Here is a 17,147-nt window from a genome sequence, read left to right on the forward strand (position 1 = left end):
AGTGACTGACTTTCCTGTATTTCCCCATGCTGTCTTGAGTATCGCCTGCACTCAGCAAGTGCAGGGTTGGAAGGACAGTCGCTGACACGGGACACGGAGCTCCAGCAGCTGTGGCTGCAGACAAGAATGGGCCCCCTGCACCCCGCCCCCACCAGCACCCCACTCGACCTTGCATTGTGGTGCACGCAGGGAAGAGGACGTCTGGACTGGGGACATGCCATCCAGTAGGGTGGCATCAGCCGCAGCTGTTTCCACAAGGCTGCCTCCACCCTGCCGGGCAGCCTGGCAGCCCCAGGGAGGCACTGGGTCGGACACACTGGCCTGGGGCGGCCACAGACCCTGAGGCCACGGCCTGGCAAGGGCTGATGAGCAGATTGGAGGGTGGCAATGGCGTGTGGTCCCCAGAGCAGGATGCAGGGGTCTTGGGAGATGACAGCACTGTCACGGGCTGTCATCGGAAGAGGCCCGCCCATCTGTGGGCGGCAGCACGGTGCCCACGTGCCGTCCCCCACATGAGCCCTGCTGCTGTTGCACAGCGTGGTGGAGACAGCAGAATCGGCAAGCCCGGTCCCGTTGCCAGCAGATGTGTCCTTGGGTGCTCTCTGCAGAGCCGGGGGCGCCTGCATGCTGCGTGGCCATCGTCACTGCCTCTCTCCACTGGCAGCCATGTCCATCCGGGGAGTCCCTGTGTCAGCTCCCGACGCCTCCCCTGAGAGGCCCCTCCTCCTCCGCACTCAGGTATGTGGGCGTGTTCTCTGCTTCGGGACCAGAACCCCTGAGGCTGCTGGGTATATGAAGAAAAGAGGGTTATGCAGCCGGCGCCGCGGCGTGATGGGTAAAGCCACACCTGCAGTGCCAGCGTCCCTATGTGGGCACCAGTTCATGTCCCGGTTGCTCCACTTATGATCCAGCTCCCTGCTAACAGTCTGGGAAAAACAACAGAGGACGCATCCCTGTGGGAGACCTGGATGAAGCTGCTGGCTCCTGGCTTCAGCCCCCTTCAAAACCAGTCTTTCTGGTCCAGGGTGGTCCCCATCACTCCAGCTCTGGTGCTGTTTACTGGGTTTTGTCATTAAACGGCCTTCAAAGACTGTTGATGGGAACAGGTTTAAGGCTTTGGGACTGTTCTCTCATAAGATGGACACCTTTAAAACCCCTGTCACTGGACCTGACTGATCTGGCCCCACGGCTAGGCCCAGGGAGGTGGGCCCTGTCTGGAGAAAACGCACAATACGACAGATTTAAGCACACTACAGACGAGAGGGATTAACAGCCCGGAGCCGGGCAGGGGGGAGTTGAATGACACTGGTTGTCAGCACATAAAGTCTGGGAGGCGGAGTGGCTTAGCAGAGCCCAGGGCAGCTGTCTAAGTGGACACTCATAAAATCAGCAGTCACGTACTTCACAGGACCGTAAAGCCGAGACCAGGGCCAGGCATCCCCAAGCCAGAAAAAGCCGATGCGGGGCCAGCTCAGCCGTCACCTCTGGACGCTCAGCCTGCCACGCTCACCGGCGTAGCGGCGCTCCTGGTACCCTCATTGCCGCATCTGCGGCTCCCGCGCACCTGGGTGCTTTCCCAGGGAGAGGGCTGCAGGGAGGGGCTCTCTCCTACCTGGTTCCTCTCAGCACGCCGCCAGGGCAGGTGCATCCCTGCCACATTTCCCCAGCACGAGGCTTTGGCAGGAGGCGTGATTGGGAGGCTGCAGGGACAGGCACAGGGTTCACTCCCAGCCAGCCACAGGCTAACCTGGGCCAGGACGTGTGCGCTCTCCTCTCTCCTTTTAAAATAGCTGAAAAAAATACCAGACAGCCCTGAAAATCCTGGAAACACTGGAACGCGACTGAAGAGACAGAAGAGGAAGTTAGTGTAATTCCACCAGCCGAGAACAGGCGCTAACTTCTCGCTGCCCGAGCCTAAAGCTTCCATTCCCTGTGGGTGTGGAGCACGACCTCCAGCAGGTGTCTGAGGGCGTGACGCGGCTGGCTTCTGTGCCTGGGGAGCTGGTGGCGCAGGGGATGGCGGGAAGGGGCAGGGAGTGACCACAGAATGAGCTCTCAGCCACCTGGGGGCGGGGATGCTTGGTGACACTCCCCTGGAGGGAACTGGAGAAACAGAGGAGGAAATGCTGTGAGGGCACCCATGGGAGCATCTAGGAGCACCCAGCACACATCTGGGGTGGCCGGGAGATTGTGGGATGTACGCTCCAGCTTCAGCTGCTCCGGGAAAGCTGCCACCTGCAGTGCCGGCCCTCCACGGGCGCCTCATGAAACACACGTATAGAGGACGAAGGGGCCAGGCAATGTTTCAGGAGAGAAGGCTGACGGCCACCTGGGGGTGTGTCAGGAGACCACTGGGCCACGTCTCTGCCATTCCTGCCAGGTACGAGTGACAGACGTCAGTCCAACCCTGAAGAAGCATCGAGCAAACCAAAACTGAAGGCAACATCCCATAATAAGTAGCCTGCAACATCCAGAAATGTCAAGTTCATGAGAGTAAAGGAAATGCGAAGAAAGTGTTCTAGAAAGGAGAATTAAAGAGACAGGGCAAACAAATGCAACCCTTGGCCCCGGGCTGAAGCGCGTTGACCCAAAGAACGTCACCGACACGACTGGTCCACCCTGAGAGTGCGAATCTAAAGCAGCCATGTGGGGCTGGCACGGTGGGCTAGTGGGTAAAACCACCCCCTGCAGTGCCGGCATCACATATGGACACTGATTCGAGTCCCGGCTGCTCCTCTTTAGATCCAGCTTCCTGCTGTGGCCTGGGGTAGCAGTAGAAGATGGTCTAAGTCCTTGGGCCCCTACACCCGTGTGGGAGACCCAGAAGAAGCTCCTGGCTCTTGGCTTTGGATTGGCACAGCTCTGGCCATTGTGGCCAATTGAGGAGTGAACCAGCAGATGGAAGACCTCTCTCTCTCTCTGCCTCTCCCTCTCTCTGTGTGTGTAACTCTGACTTTCAAATAAATAAACAAATCTTTTTTAAAAAGCAGACCCGTGGCCTCGGTAGAGTTCTGACGCCCGTGACCACATGTGGTCGGACAGGAGAGTAGCGTTTTGCAGGAAGCACACAGCGAAGAATTCCTGGCTACAGCACCCCCTCAGGTGATGCGGGGCAAGAATCCTTGTGCTATTCTTGTAACCTTTCTGTTTGTTTAAACTTATTTAAAAATTAAAAAATAAGCTTAAATTATTGCAAAGATTCAACAGCGGCAATACACATCAAGAAGCTCCAAATCCTTATGTCTTTAATCTTTTTTTAAGATTTATTTATTTTATTTGAAAGTCAGAGTTACACAGAGAGAGAAGGAGAGGCAGAGAGAGAGAGAGAGAGGTCTTCCATCTGCTGGTTCACTCCCCAAATGGATGCAACAGCCGGAGCTGCACTGATCCAAAGCCAAGAGCCAGGAGCTTCTTCCAGGTCTCCCACATGGGTGCAGGGGTCCAAGGGCTTGGGCATCTTCCACTGCTTTCCCAGGCCTCAGCAGAGAGCTGGATGGGAAGTGGAGCAGCCAGAACTCGAACCAGTGCCCATATGGGATGCTGGCACTGCAGGCAGCGGCTTGACCTGCTACACCGCAGTGCCAGCCCCTTCTGTCTTTTAACCCAGAAATGCCCCCCAGAAGATGTATCCTGGGGCTGTCATCACAAGTGTGTTTGGGGATCTGGCTCCGGGCTGTTCGTCCTGGGTGACTTACAGGTTTAAACAGAGTGAGAAGCAGCCTAAAAGACTGACAGGATTAGGGGACATAAATTGTGAACTGGCCATGAAACAGAATGCTAATACTACTGCCAATAAGGGAGATATTTGAGAAAATTAGCTAAGGGCTCGGAGTGTGGGGAGCAATCCGGACTAGACTAAGTTACTCGAATTAGGACTTATTCTATGCATCTGCTCTCCTCTGTGGGGAGCAGCTCGGACTAGACTAAGTTACTGGAATTAAGACTTATTCTATGCATCTGCTCTCCTACAATATGGCGCTGGGAGAGGAGAGAACAGCTTCTACCCAGCTGCCTCCAGTTCAACCAATAAACTGTAGGACTTGCTCCTGATTGGAGAGCAGCGTACTCGGCGTGTGGGCAGCCAAGTTAGGATTGGCGGAGGAGGACTATGAAGGAGGAGAGAGACGGCATGCACCAGGAACATCTATGGGGAACATCTAGCTGAAGGAACACCTGTGCAGCCCCCAGAGAGCCGGCCAGCGGTGTGCCGCTCCCCTGCGGAAGTGGGGAATGCGGCCAGGGGGAACTGCCCTTCCACGGAGGTGGAAGGGACGGTAGCCAACCCGGGAAGAACCAGCAGCAAACCCGGGGAGGGCCGAGCAGACGAAAGAACAGCGCAGGGTCCTGTGTTGCTCCTCCACGAAGAGGGGGAGCGACATCGGAGGAGTGTTTGTGACACGTTAATGCGTGAAGAAACTCGGTTGGGAAACAGCCACTCAGCTCACGCCAGGATTGAAGCAGCAGGGAAGCAGCGGTGCGCGTGCGCGTGCGCGTGTGTGTGTGTGCATGTGTGTGTGTGTGTGTTAGGGGGAGGGGGAGGGGTAGAGGGACGGGGAGGGGGAAGGGAGGGGGAGGGGGAGATAGGGAGAGGGGGAGGGGGAGAGAGAGGGAGAGGGAGAAGGAGAGGAGGAGGGGGAGAGAGGGAGGGGGGAGGGGGAGAGAGAGGGAGAAGGGGAGGGGCGGGGGAGGGGGAGAGAGGGAGAGGGAGGGGGAGAGGGAGGGGGGAGGGGGAGAGAGAGGGAGAGAGGGGCAGAGGGAGAGAGAGGAGGGGAAGGGGGAGGGGGAGAGGGAGAAGGGGGGAGGGGGAGGGGGAGGGAGAGGGATGTGGGGAGCACACGAGATGGACTCTTTGCAAAGCAGTGCCGCGGCAGGTGCGTCGTGCGGCTCCCGGGCTGGGACGCGTGACCAGCACTCACACACTCCAGTCACGCGTGACCTCGGCATTCTGGGCCCAGGTGGGGTGCCCCTCCCCAGTGGCCCCGGGCTGCCAGTGCTCACGTCCGTCTGGTTTCACTTCCCCGTCTCTATGCAGCCCCTGCCTTGTATTGATGCCGTTCTTCTGTGTCTCTGTAAGCCGCCGCCTGTCATTTTCATGCACAATGTAGATGGCATAAATCATGGCTCAGAGAGAACTGCAGCGTCCTGCCGCGGTCCAGGAGCCTGCGGAGGTCTCAGGGAAGAGAGGGTCCCCCAGGCTCCATCCTGCAGGCCGAGAGCCCCCGGGAAGCTGCTGCAGGCGTTGGGGTCAGCACATCTGCCCCTCCCCGAGGCACTGTCCCCACTCGACCAGAGCTGCTGTGGCTTGTTTGGGAAGGTTTCTAACCCCACGCTGCCCCCAGAGGTCTGAAAGCCGTGGAAATCCAAGTCACTGGGTCCCTGCATCCGGTTTCTCGCTAGGAGGAGGCCAGCTCAAAGAGGGCCGCTGGGCGGTCACCAGTCAGCCATTGCCACCAACGCCTCCACAGCACAGGGAGCCAGAGGCCTGGAACTGGCCGCCTTGTCTCAGAGGCACCTGCCCCATGTGGCTGACCCATGACAGGGACAGGCTCCAGGGACGAGCTGGCCATCAGCCTGTGCCTGATGAGGCCAGCCTCGCTGAGCTGTTGGAAGACAGACGGGTGCTGTGTGTGCAGTGCTTGGCAGAGCGCCAAGCCAGAACAAGCACCCAACAGTTGCTAGCGGAGAAGGGGAGGGTCTGGCTGAGCAGGTCTGTGTTTTGCTGCGTGGGATGTGCAGGCCAGGGCCTTGCCCCTAGGTGCCTCTCCCCACCCTCTGCAGAGGTGGGCAGAGGAAGAGAGGCCCCCGGAGACAGCGTCTATGAAAACCGCTGCAGGGCTCACGTGACTCCAGGGCTGGAAACACAGTGTGATTTTAGCCAAGATGTCATTTCCTCTCTTAGTTCTGGAAATTGGAAGTACAATGGGCAGAATCTTCAAGGTGATTAAGGTTACACAAACCAGTGAGTGTGATGTCATAGACCAACCATCATGACGTCATTGTGACATCAAAAACCACTCATTGTGGGGCCGGCGCTGAAGTGTAGCGGGTAAAGCCACCACCTGTGATGCCAGCATCCCATGTGGGCTCCGGCTGCTCCACTTCCAATCCAGTTCCCTCCTCATGGCCTGGGAAAGCAGCAGAAGATGATCCAAGTGCTTGGGCCCCGGCCACCCATATCAGAGACCCGGATGAAGCTTCTGGCTTCAGCCTGGCCCAGCGCTGACCACTGCAGCCAGATGGGGAATGAACCAGCAGATAGAAGATCTCCTTGCCTCTCTGTCTCCCCCTCTATCTCTGTAATACTGACTTGCAAAATAAATCAATAAGCCTTTAAAATAACCCCACTCTTTGTGATGTCACAAGCCAATGATTGTGATGTCATAATCAAGTGTGATGTCATACAAATCATTGTGATGTCCTAAACCAACCGTTGTTACCATGGTAATCAGTTATGCTCAATCACGTGGGTGGCTTGAATCCAGTCACGTGGGCTTCGTAAGCAGAACCCCTCTCCTGGCTGGCGACAGAGACTCGAGGAGGAGAAGGAGTGGTCGCTGCTGGCTTGCAGAGGAAGGGGCTGCGTGTCGGGGACAACAGACGCCCACCACACTCGCGTCTTACAAGGCGGACGAGGGGCCTTCACAAGGTTCCAGGAAAAGTGAGTTAAAAAATCCGTTTATGTTTAGGCAAAACTTTCTGAGCTCTGCACAAAGCGCTCATTTGGAAGACAGCGTATGTTTGCAGTGAGCACGTTCATGAAGAAACAAGAGTGTCCGACACTGGGAGCAGGCACACCAGGCACTAGCGGTCTCGACGTGGGCCTTAGAAGGGGGAAGCAGCCTGCGCGCCCTGTGACCTCCACACATGACCCCTCCGCGACCGACCACGGGGAGGACACCGGCCTTCCCTGGTCGGGGCGTGCAGGAAGGCGGGGCGCTGAGTGACTGTTGGCAGGGGCTCTGCAGAATCTGTCTCGTTACCCCAAAGCCTTCTCCTCCTGACGGATCACAGGGAGGTGACAGATGTCACTGCGCTGGCTTCAGCGGGGCTTTCGATTTGTTCCACATGATTTACTCATCAAGCCCAAAATAAACAAGTCTGGGCCTGCTGGCTTTGCAAGTCTCATCCATGACTCAGCCTCTGCCGGGGTCCCCGAGAGAGGGGGCAGCAGGGACCCGGGTGACATCCAAGGACAGGCAGGCAGGAGAGAGAAAGCGAGGCTGTGCCGAGGAGCGCGGCCCCGTGAGCACGTGCTGGCCCAGACCCTGCTGGGCACACAGCCTGGAGGTGGGACTCAGTGCAGGTCCCACGGGAACCAGTGCTCGCTGGGGAGGGAGCACTGCACGGGGCAGGGAGTCAGGGGGCTCAGGAGGGGCGGGAGCCCCAGGCGACCTCTTGCCTCTTGTTGCTTTCCCAGGTGCAGAATCCAGACACGCCCACTGCCTAGGGGCTGCTGGGTCTAAAAAGCTCAGGGTTTCTTCTCTCCAGGGTCAGAGCAGGTAGCAGCAGAGTAAGAATGCAGGAGTCCAGGTGGGGGCCAGGAGTGGCTGCGGAGCCCCGAGTCGCCCCAGCCCGGCCAGGGAGGCAGAGCCCGCCGTGCACAAGCCCACAGAGCTGGGGACCTGCAGCAGCGCCAGGGCAGGCAGTCCTGGGCGGAGGCCTTGGATCACTGGTTCACGGTCATGTCCCTGAAGGCAGGGGGCTTGGGGGCTGTGTCCTAGTGCTGAATTTGCTGTGGAGTTCCGAGAGCTAGAGGAAGGGAGAGGGGGAAGCCGGCTGCGGGCTGGGGCGGGACGGAAGGGGGAGGGCGCTGGTCGATTGGAGAGCGAGAGGCCCCAGCAGCGCAGCCCTTCCCTTCAGCTCACTGCAGCCCTGGGAGAACACGCAGAGCCAAGGGGAGAGTGAACCGACGCGTGTGCGTGAGGTGGAGCAAGCGTGGAATGTGGACAAGCGCTTCCAACCGGGTGGATGGCCCACAGCAAACGTCTCACGAGTCCATTTCAGCCCAGGAGCGGCCACCAGCCCAGGGCCACCTGCAGAGCGAGGATGGCCCACAGCAAACGTCTCACGAGTCCGTTTCAGCCCAGGAGCGGCCACCAGCCCAGGGCCACCTGCAGAGCGAGGATGGCCCACAGCAAACGTCTCACGAGTCCATTTCAGCCCAGGAGCGGCCACCAGCCCAGGGCCACCTGCAGAGCGAGGTCCCTGGAGCCCTCCTTCTGCTCAGCCTGAGGTCACGGGGCCCAGAAGCCAAGCCCCAGCCGGGTCCCTGGACCGCTCACTCTCTGCAAAGAATGGAGGATCTCAGGAGTCCCCACAGGGAGCCTACTCACAGCCCAGGGAGGGGCAGAGAGGGGCAGGGAGGGGCAGGGAGGGGCAGGGAGGGGCGTGGCACAAAGGGCAAGTCAGCCACTGACTGAAGCACGGGAGACCCCTGCCCCTCTCCCTCTCCTCCAGGCTCTTCTCAAAAGCTGTATTTGAAAGAGAGAGAGAAAGAGAGATTTTCCATCTGCCCTCTGGACACCTGAATGCCAGCAGCAGCTGGGGCTGGGCCAGACCAAAGCCAGCAGCTGGGAGCTCCGCCAGGTCTCCCCACACGGGAGGGGGCAGGAACTCAAGCACACAGCCATCACCTGCGCCCCTTAGGGTGTCCATCAACAGGAGGCGGGGGGGGGGGCAGGGTCTTGAACCCAAGCTCCCCAACACGGGCTGTGGGCATCCCGAGTGGCATCTTAGCCGCTGTGCCACGGCCCTTCCCGGAGAGCCTCTGTTTAACTGTATGTTGTAGGCTGTGCGACAGGGCGCTCTGCTGCACGTTCATGGCCGCTACAGATCCGGCCTCGCACCTGGTCCCCTGCTTCTCGGAAAGAGCACCGAAAATCTTAGCAGCCTTCGAATCAGAGAATCAAAAGTCACCAACTCGGGTGGGCGCCCTCATTCTATCTATCTATCTATCTATCTATTTATTTATTTATTTTCAGCTCTAACTGCATTTTAAAAACATGAACAAATGGCCCATATTTAAAGGGAAACCACCCATGGAAATTGAGATTCCTTCAAGACACAAAGGTGGATGAGCCCTGTTTTCCCCCCCACCCCCCCGCAGGAGGAGCCCCGCCTCCAGGGAGGTCCCCTGGCTTCCCCAGCCCCCACCTCACCTGCCTCCCTGAAGGTGGGGTGGGGGGACTCCCACTGCCTGGGTTGAGGGGTCATCTCTCTGAGCCTTGGTTTTTCTATCTGCAAATGGGCCTGAGGACGTCCCCACCTCATGTGGCTGTGAGATGACACTCCTGAGGTCCTCGAAGCAGGGCCCGGGCGCAGGGACACCAGAGAGGGGAGCTGTCAGCTCTCCCTGCTGCCACCCCCCAGCACTCAAGCCAGCCGCCAGCCAGCTCCCGTGTCCTGCCCCCAGCTTCTGAGTCCCACCCCCAGCCCTGTGTCCTGTACCCAGCTCCTGTGTCCCACCCCCAGCCCTGTGTCCTGTCCCAGCTCCTGTGTCCCACCCCAAGCCCTCTCCTGCCCCCAGCCCAGTGTCCCACCCCCTGCCCTGTGTCCTGTCCCAGCTCCTGTGTCCCATCCCCAGCCCTGTGTCCTGTCCTAGCTCCTGTGTCCTACCCCAAGCCCTCTCCTGCCCCCAGCCCAGTGTCCCACCCCCTGCCCTGTGTCCTGTCCCAGCTCCTGTGTCCCATCCCCAGCCCTGTGTCATGTCCCCAGCTCCTGTGTCCCACCCCCAGCCCTGCGTCCTGTCCCCAGCTCCCGTGTCCTGTCCCCAGCTCCCGTGTCCCACCCCCTGCCCTTTCCTGCCCCCAGCCCTGTGTCCTGTCCCCAGCTCCTGTGTCCCACCTCCAGCCCTCTCTTGCCCTCAGCCTGTGTCCTAAGCCCAGCCCTGTGTCCTGCCCCCAGCACTCAAGCCATCCGCCAGCCCTGTGTCCCACCCGAGCCCTCTCCTGCCCCCAGCCCTGTGTCCTGCCCCCAGCCCAGTGTCCTGCCCCAAGCCATGTGTCCTGCCCCCAGCTCCTGTGTCCTGCCCCCAGCCATGTGTCCTGCCCCCAGCCCTCTCCTACCCCCAGCCCTGTGTCCTGCCCCCAGCCCTCTCCTGCCCCCAGCCATGTGTCCTGCCCTCAGCCCAGTGTCCCACCCCAAGCCCTCTCCTGCCCCCAGCTCCTGTGTCCTGCCCCCAGCCCTCTCCTCTCCTCAGCCTGCTTCCCACCTCCCTCTGCCCTTGGTCCTGGAACCTGACCCCATCACTCCCCTGCACCTGTCGGCCTCCCAACTGGCCTCTCATCTGAGACCACTGGGACCGACTGGAGGTCCCGAGCCAGACGTACATGGGTTAAGTGTGAGCTCCATGCCTTTAGAGGCTTCTCATTGCTTCTTTTTTAATTTTTAATTTACGTATTTGTGTTTACTCCAAAGGCAGAGAGAGACAGAGATTTCCCATCCTCTAGTTCACTCCCCAGATGCCCGCAACAGCAAGGGCTGGGCCAGGCTGAAGCCAGGAGCTGGGGCTCCCTCCGGGTCTCCTACCTGGGAGGCAGGGGCCCCCGTGCTTGGGCCTTCACCTGCTGTGTGGGCGCTGGCCGGGAGCTGGGCTGGGAGCAGAGCAGCCAGGACTCAGACCCAGGCACCCACGGGGCACTGAGCTGCCGCCCCGCTCCCTCCCCCTCCTGAGCCACCTCTGTCCTTCGCTGAGGGCTCAGCTTTTCCCCTCCTGGGAATTCCCTTTCCTTCCTGCCTGACAGCAATCTGCTGGGGACCCCCTGAAAGTCCCTGCCGGGAAGCCCTTCCTGCCCCATTATTCCCCGGCAGGTAGGGCTTCCTTCTTGCAAACCCTTCCCACCATTGTGCGCGAACTCCAGCGGCCTGATGGCCATGCCGGCCTTCCTGCCGGCTGTGAAGCCCACGGAGCTGGCAGTGACCGCCACGTCGCGGTTGGCCACCAGTCCGCCGGCGCCCGCCTCGGAGCAGGCTGCCCCCAGACGTCAAAGGAATGGCACCCTTAACCCCACTGCAAATGAAGAACGCCTGGTGCGGAACGTGTGGCTGAGGACAGGCTGCAAGGTCAGGGCTGGTTTGCTGCTGGCTCGGTGCAGGACCTCACTGCTCTCTCCAGTGCGGGGTCAGGAGCCTGGTCACTTACGCTGGCGCAGGGGCCCCGCTCAGAGGACAGAGGGGCCCTGGGATTCTGCAGGGTGCAGAGCTGCAGGGAGCGGCCCAGGGCCCTGGCCGCAGGTGTCCCCCCAGCTCGGCCGCCTCCAGAGCCTCCTGCCTGGGGGACCCACAAGGCTCTCACTCTTCTCTGGCTCCATGCGAGCAAAGCAGGAGAAGAGTTTGACTCCAGCCTGGGGGAGCTGTCAAAACCCTTTCCAGCCTTCAGCTCCTGTGATGTTAAAATATGTGGGGCTCAGCAGAGGGGTGGGGGAAGGGGCGGGGACACACGCAGCCCAGATCCCTGGACATGAAACAGCCGCTCAAGCTGGGCCGGCTCCAAGGCTGCGCAGGGGCTCGGTTGTAAGAGGAAATGAAGCCAAAGGGGATTCGTCAATACCGACGTTTCCTGACCACCGCTTTCTGCTCCACTGAATCGCGCCAGGGGGCAAAACTGCTGCATTACCGTAGAAAAAGCGAGGTGGGGGAGGGGGTGACTGCCTAGCACCCCCCATCTCTAGAGCTGGGGCTGCTTCCCCAAAGCCGAGCCAGCATCGAGAGACTAACCCCCATGGCAGGAAAGAAGACCCCCGACACCCATAGCCCGGGCGGCCACCTCTTGTTGGTGGCCTGGAAGACAGAACCAGGGCCTGGGGAGGGGGTGTGGGCTGGGGTCTAGGGAGTCCCTCTGCTCTGGGAGGGGCCGGGCCAGCTCCCAGGCTCCGTCAGCAGCACGCAGAGCTGCCAGGGAGAAAGATCTGTCCCCACCTGGGTGATGTGCACCTGCCACACCCATGTCAGTGTGGGGGCTGGGCACAGGCCTGGGCTACGGTGAGCACGCGGGGCCCAGAGGACAGTGCAGTGGTCCCTTCAGCCTGGCCCTAGGCAGCTTCAGGCCCTGGCTGTTCCCTGGGGATGCTGGCTAGCAGTGGCCTCAAAGCCCTGTGGTACTGGGGTGTACTAGGCTGGGGGTGGGGTCAGGCACCCCTGCTAGGTCTCGGGGGAATTCGACCATGTCCTCCACCCCCCAGATGGCCGTTTGCCAAAGCAGAGCCTCTAGGTCCCTTAGCAGTGAGGAATCATCGGGGGATAATATCGCAGAGATTGGTAAGTGCCAGGGGCCAGCACGGAGGACGCCAGCTCGAATCCCTGCATCCCGACGCTGCTCCCAGATCCAGTCTCATAGAGCAGTCAGATTCTTCCACCCGCACGCAGGAGCTGCACTGAGTGCCTGCTCCTGTGGCCTGCCCAGTCCCAGCCTGGCTATTTCGGGCATTTGGGGAGTGAACCAGTGGATGGGAGATTGATCTCTCTCTCTCTCTCTTTCTCTCTCTCTCTCTCTCTCTGTTTCACAAATAAAAAATAAAATACAGAAACCGAACCAGCCAAGGGCCAACTTCTGCTTCCACCGTTAGGACCTGCGGGTGGGCAGCAGCCTTTTACTTGCCCACCCTCAGGGTCAGAGCTGCTTCCTTTGTGTTTCCCTGCTCCCCATGCAGGTCCACCTGCTGGGGCCCCAGGCTGCCCCCCAGGACCTTCCCAGGGCCTTCCCAGGGCCTCCTGTCCCAAGGGCCCCGTCCCCATCAGCCCGCGACCGTCCACACCCCTGTAGACTCACCTGCACCCCATTAGTCGCGCCCTCGATGGCTTCCTGGAAATAATCCGATCCAACCTCTTCATTTCAGAGACAAGGACTACAAGTGTCCTTGTGACTTGAGTTCAAGGTCAACTCAGCCACTGCATAGGAAATGAAAACCGACACCCCTCCCCCACAGCCTCAGCCCCGCCCCACGTTTCTGGCAGGGGCTCCCGTAGATGGGACACAGGAGGCAACACGTCCACCCAGATGCAGCTGCCGGCACCCTAGTGTTCAGAGACAGGGGCACATGGGGGCAGGGGGCGCCCGAGGATCCAGGCAAGGTCCTTGGGCGGCACCATGCCCTCACTAGCCCCAGCTGCCCCACTGCCCAGCAGCTGGGCTCCCAGAGGGCCGGTCCCACCAGGGGACACGGTGGCCACCAGTGTCCACTCACAGCTGGACTCTGGCACCTTGGGGCCTCCTCACTCAGGAAGTGAGGTCCCAGGAGGTGCTGCTCGGCCAGGGCCACCTGCTAACCGGCCCCATCCTTTGCGTCTCCATCCTCTGCTCTGGAGGGAGAGCTGGGGGGCCTGTGCCTCTCCCCCAGGACACCGGCCCCTCGGGCCATGCGCTGTGCCCTCCGTGGGATAAGAAGGAAGGAAACCCCCCGTGTCTTGAGGTCATGGCACCGTTGGTGTTGACCTCAGAATCGCACCCGCAGTGTGTCTTCCAGGCCGCAAGGATGGAGTGGGACAGAGTCAGCGAATCTTCACTCTCGCCAATAACAAGGGATTTTTTAAATAAACTAAATGATTTTTTCCAGATTTGATGAAGCTGAAAGTAACTTTTATTTTATTTTTTTATTAATTAATTTATTGATTTGAAAGGCAGAGTTATAGAGAGGCAGAGGCAGAGAGAGAGAGAGAGACAGAGAGGTCTTCCCTCCGCTGATTTACTCCGCAATTAGCCGCAATGGCCAAACCTGTGCTGATCCGAAGCCAAGAGCCAGGAGCAGCTTCTGGGTCTCCCACGTGGACGAAGGGCACCAAGGACTTGGGCCATCATCTTCTGCTTTCCCAGGCCACAGCAGAGAGCTGGATCTGAAGTGGAGGAGCAGGGACTCAAACCAGCGCCCATAAGGGATGCCGGCACTGCTATGCCACAGTGCCAGCCCCGGTAATTTTTATTTTTAACATTGAATTGATTTAATGAAGAGACGGAATCACACACACACACACACACACACACAGAAACAACAGACGAAGCAGCAGTCAGGAAATCCAGCCCCAGAGGAGGTCCTCGGACAACGGTGCCGTGAGCACCACAGTGCTGGTGAGGAGTTCAGGGCCCAGCCCCACCTGGGGACAAGCCCACCACGAGCCTGGCCAAGGCCACCTGCAGGTGCGCAGGCCCCAGTGTCAAGAGGGACACACAAGGTCCTTGGAGCCCAAAAGCGCACACCCGGGCTTCCCCTGGGATCGGTGAAAATCACAAGGCTGGAGAACCCCAAGCAAGGAGCACGGGAGAGCGACGCGGGCCTCTCCACCAGCGCTGCGGGGCTTTCCAAGCTGCTTCCAGAACCTTCCACGTGGCAGGTGTCACCCCGAGGTGAGAGACAAAGGCAGCCGGGCCGTGACTCAGACTCTCGAGGACACCCAGCCCACAGAGCAACAGCGGCTGTGTCCTTGCTGTCAGCCACCGGGGCCCTCACCGAGCCTGGCGCCCCCAAGGCCCTTGCCCGCGTGCCCGTGTGTGTGTCCCAGAACACAAGACTCCCGCAGTCCCTGGCTCTCGCCCGTTGTGCCACGTTCTGCGCTTCACGAGGCCTGGTGTGAAACGTGGCCCCCAAGACGCAGGGTCTGGGGGCTCCTGGAGCAGCTCCACTGCTGGGGGCGGGGGAATGCTGCTGCCCCCCGCCTCATGACTCCTCCCCCAGAACACCGGGGGCCTCGGCTGGAGTCCATGTGCTCGCCCAGCTGCTGGCCCCTGCACCCTCCACTCAGCGGCTCAGCCGGGGCCGGCCGAGGTTCCTCACAGCCGCCCAGGGAGGTGGGTTTCTGCCGCGCCCCCTCCCTCTGGCTTCACCAGAAAGCAAAGTCGACGCCCGCCCCGCGGCCGGCAGCTCCAGGACTTGCACTGCTCACGGCTTCCCGTCTGTCCGTCGAGCTCGGGGTGACTCGGGGGAGCCCACGCAGCTGCCTGCTGTTAGAGAACCATGGAAACAGCGCTGCAAGCAAACACAAAGCACCAGCCAGCCCCAGCCCACGCGCTGGCACGCTGGCCAGAGGTCTTCTGGGCTCGGCCACCCCGACACAGGCCCACGGGCTGGCGGCATCCAGCTCGCCACGCTCAGTCTTGGGGGTGCGGGCAGGGACCCCGCACGCTGGAGCCTGCCTGACCACCTGCATTTCAAGGGGTCCCCAGGGGCAGGCCACTCTCTGGAGCTCGCTGAGGGGTTGTGAATGGGACCCCAGCCCTCCTCCTCCAAAAGTTCGCTCCTGGCACAGGTGGGTAACGGAGCAAGGTCAGAGCTGCCCCGGGTCAAAAAGTCGCCCTTGCCTGCTCTGCTGGACTCGCCCCGAGACGCTCTCGGCTGGGCATAATTCGGTCACTCGAAGGCGGCGGTAAGATGCATTCGGCTGTGAGGCAGAGTCCTGCACGCCTCTCGTGAGTTCTGGTGCGTTCCGCTCCAAGAGCCTAGCACTGGCTGTGCGTGATAGCCCCCACGCTGAGCGGGACCACGTGCCACACTCTCACAGCGCCTTGGCCCTCCCTCTCAGGTTCCGTGACCTCACTTCCGCCGTCCATGGCCGTCCTCTGTCTCTGGATCATGTCCACCCCTGGTTGTTTCACTCCACAGGAACATTTTGGGGGTCTAACCAAAAGTCAACCGATTCCAGCCCGTGCTTGTTCTCGAAACCACGTCCCTTGCTGCGCTGGAGGAGAACAGAGAACACAGGTGCAGCCCCCGAAGCTGCCAGCACCAACCGAAGCGCCCGGCATGCGGGGAACGCCTGCACCTGCCCTCTGGAGCCATGGCCAGGACAGGGCATGCCCCGGGTCGTCTGGATCCGCGTCCTGGAGCCCTCCTCCTGAGCAGAATTCTGAGAGTTTACAGCGGCTTCCCCACTGGGGAGGGGGAATCATAAGCAGCTGATAGAAGCATGCTGGCCCCGATGGGCCCCCTGGAATCGTCCCTGGCCCCTGAAGATGTTATCCTGGCCCCTAAGGATGGAGCCTCAGCTTGCTCTAGAAACAACAAACACCCGGCCCTGGGCTGAAGGAAGCTGGTTTACTCCTCCCTGATAAGGTCTGTGAGTTCTGTAAATCATTCCCATTCTCTCAGCTATTATGTTGCAGAAGACCACCCAGGGGGATGAATAAAATGTTTAGCTGCGGGGAAATAGTAATTGTGGCTTAGAGGCAGAGTTCCATTCCAGAAGCTCAGCCCCACGGAGCACCCGCGTGAGAAATGCAGGCGACTGCATGTGTGTGCGTGTGCATGTGTGCGTGTGTGTGCGTGGGGCGGGCAGAAACCAGGCTCTGCACACAGAAACAACCCATGACACGACAAGATGCTGACAGGCCGCCCCCACCCCTGCTGCAGGCACCCAGGGATGTTCCCTTCTTTCTTAAAGCCTCCAGGCAGCTCGCCAAACCTCGGTGACGGGTGGGTGCCGGGCAAACACCAACCCACCAACCTGAGGAACCGCAGGGGGATGGCCCCGGACCGGCAGCAAGCCACAACGCCCTGTACCTCCCTGGCAACCGCGGGGCTCGGCTTTCCTCAATGAGGGGATGGCCTCGCTTCTGCGTCTTTGGCCACGATGTGCTGTGTTTTTGCTCTGCTTGGCAGCGACACAGCTATCGGCAAGCCTCGTTAAAGCACTGATAAACGGACGTGGACCCTCTCTTTTGCTTCGTGGCCGGGGCCTGCCTGCTGACTCAGCAGCACGCACGCGCGCTCTCTCCCCGAGAACAAGCGAGGGTCAGCAACTTCATACTTGTGGTCAGAGTGAAGCGCTTAAGAAAGCTCCGCGGCTAATGAAGTGCAGCTGAGGCGCAGCGCCCCTTGCGAAGGGCGATTCTCGGGGAGCGTCTTGGCGTCTGCAGAACGCATTCCAGTTCCCTTCCACGTTCTTCCCGAGAGTCCTGGGAGTGAATCCGGTAGCTGGATTTTCTGCCGATGTCCGCAGCCCAGGAAGCCAGGGGCTGTCGTTCAGTGACAGATGCAACAACCCAGAGGTGCAGAGGGCAGCGGAAGACAGAGAAGATCCCGCAGCTCCGGGGACTTTGGCCAGATCGTGACGCAAAGAAGAGACGGGACTGGAGACACAGCCGGCGATGGGATTCGGGGCGCAGCTGGGTTTCCTCCTCCTGTCCTCGGCCGGGAGTGCACGTCCCCATGGTGAACTGTGCG

The sequence above is a fragment of the Oryctolagus cuniculus genome, chromosome 3 (genome assembly GCF_051225735.1).
Source record: "Oryctolagus cuniculus isolate XC-2025 breed Fujian yellow rabbit chromosome 3, ASM5122573v1, whole genome shotgun sequence".
Classification (NCBI taxonomy): Eukaryota; Metazoa; Chordata; class Mammalia; order Lagomorpha; family Leporidae; genus Oryctolagus; species Oryctolagus cuniculus.